The sequence below is a fragment of the Priapulus caudatus genome, unplaced genomic scaffold, assembly GCF_000485595.1.
Source record: "Priapulus caudatus unplaced genomic scaffold, Priapulus_caudatus-5.0.1 Scaffold1084, whole genome shotgun sequence".
Taxonomy (NCBI): domain Eukaryota; kingdom Metazoa; phylum Priapulida; class Priapulimorpha; order Priapulimorphida; family Priapulidae; genus Priapulus; species Priapulus caudatus.
In genome coordinates, this window is record NW_014578145.1 from 19,121 (window position 1) to 22,404 (window position 3,284).

The 3,284-nt window shown below is 47.3% G+C and overlaps 1 pseudogene; it reads left to right on the top strand.

Moving 5' to 3' along the window:
- On the top strand, window positions 1-1,762 carry LOC106815298 (annotated as a pseudogene).
- The last annotated feature ends 1,522 nt before the right edge of the window (window positions 1,763-3,284 follow it).

Sequence of the window (3,284 nt, forward strand, 5' to 3'; positions counted from 1 at the left end):
TCGGAGCAGCAGCAGCGCAGAGTATCACGCGTCAACAACAAACCTAGGGTATAAATCTCAGCTGAGACGATCAGTCGAGCAACAGACGAGAGGTAGCGAGATCTGTGAATGCACCATCGAGATTGTGATACAACCACTACTGCTACTACTGCTGCTACGACTACTGCTACTCTAAGTACTACTACTGGTACTAGTACTACTACTGCTGCTACTGGTACTGCTGCTAGTGCTACTGCTCGCTATCGTCATACTACGTTACGCTAAACGAACTTTGAACCGAGACAACGCACACGGCAGACGGACTCTCACTACATACAAGCCGGATACGAAGAGCTGCCGGAGACACACATCGCTAGTCAGCATCGCTATCGTCATCATCATCGCCGTATCATCATCATCGCCGGAGTTTTATTGGTTCCACGGTATCGTCGATTGCGAAACTGCTCGTAGCATCGCATCACCGCCTGCGTGGGACATATACGTAAGTCCGACAACATCCCGACCGGCCATACTTTGCACTCGCGGTACGATACACCCAGTGTGTGTGTGCGAGAGAGAAAGAGAGAAGGAGAGTTACACGTGAAAGACAGAGAGAGAAGAAGGAGAGTTATACGTGAAAGACAGAGAGAGAAGAAGGAGAGTTATATATATATACATTCCTGTTATAGTCATGAGATCCGAAGTAAAAGCGACGGTGAAGTTTGTCGCTAAGCTATTAGAGAGCGCCGACAGGACTATACCGGCTTCCTCTCTAGCCGTCTTCGTCACGAGTCTACGGGAGATTCTCTCTAGCAGCTACAAGCACCACTGGTTCCCGGAGACCCCCTGCAAGGGAAGCGGCTACCGGTGCCTGAGACTCAATCACAACATGGACCCGCTGATTGCACGCGCGGGTGAGGCTGCGGGACTGACGGGATCTCGTCTGCGTGCGTCCATGCCGCAGCAGCTGACGATGTGGTGCGATCCAGGAGAGGTGTCCTACCGCATCGGGGACTGCGGGTCCGTGTGCGTGATCTACGAAACGAAACAACTACTACTACAACAGCAGCAGCAGCAGCATCAGCGGTTAGTCTCTAGGAAGCCCGTTCTCCATCCGTCGTCCACGTATAGGTTCGTACCTCTGCCGTGCAAGTACGAGGCCTTCGCCGCACCTGCTGCCATCGGACACTATCCAGGACTGTCAACGTACGTGATCGGTTAATCAACAATTAACAATCAACAATTAACTCCGCTGCCGATCGACCGACCTGGCGGGTGGGTGGTGTCGGACACACACCCCACCGTCGTAACCTTTCCCCACCCCACACAGCGCGCGCTCTGTGTGAGTGCGTGTGTGTGTGGTGGTGGGAGGGGGAGGTATACGGCATTCGTGCCCGCCGCTCACTCCCACGTGATTCATGTATAAATGATGTATAACGACTCGATTTAACTCAAGAGAGATCGCGTTGTGTTTTGATGGGATATACACACACTGCCCTGTTTTATTATCATTAATATTATTGTTGTTGTTGTGATTCTGTGAGAAGAGAATTAGGCGGTGTTGTTTATGACTATTTTTCGAGTGAGAGTGTCAGAATTTCGTCTATGGGTGAACCAGTCATCACCGGCTGGTATAGCAAGTCGGACACCCTATATATATATATCCCGCTACTTTTACATGGCAATATATTGTATATATTATATACGAACGAAGGTCGATGGAATTTCCAATCAAGCTGGGCAGGACCAAAGTTTATAAATAAAGTCTATAGTATATAACACATTTTCATATTCGTGTATCGTTCGATTTGCTATATGTATCAGGAGTAGATAATATATAACCCTATTATCTACTCCTGATATATATATTAGAGGTTTATTGACATTGGGAGCTGTGTGTGTTTGTGTACGCACGCTCTCACACATCTGTCGCGCGCGTGTATGTGTCTGTCGTACGTGATAACTTTATGGCGTTCCAGGGTTCGACACTAAGGCTAGTCCGTTAGTCCGAGACTAGTAAAAAATAAGGACTAGTAAATGCCCCATAGCCGTTAGTTCTGCGGACTAGTTATTTTCCCCGTCCTTCGCCGTCCCAATTTACCATCCTCCAATCGATTTTACTATAGTCCCCGGTGGCAGCTTCTCTCAACCAAGATCCAAAGAGCTATATATATAACTCATTGCCATCAACAAGTTTTCCCTAGTAGACGCGCTAGTACAAGTAGACGCTAGCACGCTCTGCACGCTAGACCCTATGACAGTACAAACATGGGGCCACGAACCAGTCTACCGATCGATCGCTTGACAGCAGCTGTTGACATAGATCAAACGGTCTGATCGTATAAATGGCACAACTAATCAGTTATACGCTCTCATAGCGAGATATTTACATCGCAACCACATCGTATGCGTGTTTTACTTGAAGCAGTCGATACAAATAGTTATCTATAGTAGTGATACAAGTAGTGAAGCATAGTAGCTAGGTACATCCTTATCCAATACTAACATCAAGGTTGTTATGTGGAAGTATTTGGACGGAGCTCGTCCTCCACCTCCCAAACGTAAGTCGCAGGAGGAGGACTAATGAACTAAAATGTTTAATATCTAACCCTGCCGTTCGTGATGTTGTTGTCACGCCCGCGGTAAATGTCACCACAAGGTGGCGACACACGCGCCGAGAGAGATCGAATAACTAACTCTAAGCTATTCTTCGTCCTGTTCTTCTAATATTGAAGTTTAAAAATACTACTACGTATTTTCAACTCTATATCTTCAATGCTATTAAACTTTTGCTAACTACACGCAAGTTCAAAGTACTAGCTCCAACCGTATGACGTACTCTTCGTCAGGCCCTCCTAATCCACAAGTGCAAAAAAAAAACATGGCGAGGAAATAATATCCTTCCTCTATCTCTCTCTATACCCACTATCTTGTTTACTGCCAAACGTGCTGACGAAATCCGCTATCTACACTAACCATCTGACACGAACAACAAACTTAGAAACATCGTGCGTCACCTGGCAGCTTGCCAACGTCCTGTGTAAAGGATCGAATAAGACGGAGAGGAGGGGTGAGGGGGGCACCAATAAACAGATACCACGTACGCGAAGCAGGATGTGAGTGTATCGTGCTGGAGTGGAGGCCTCGGGGGTGAAAATAAATGGCGAGGGGAGCTTACTTCACCTATAGCGAACGTGATTGCCATTAGCAACGTGGTGGTGATGGTGATGGTGATGGTGGTGGTGTGCGCGTACGTTCACTATACATGCACACGTATATACGTATCGACGGGATTATAGAAGGAA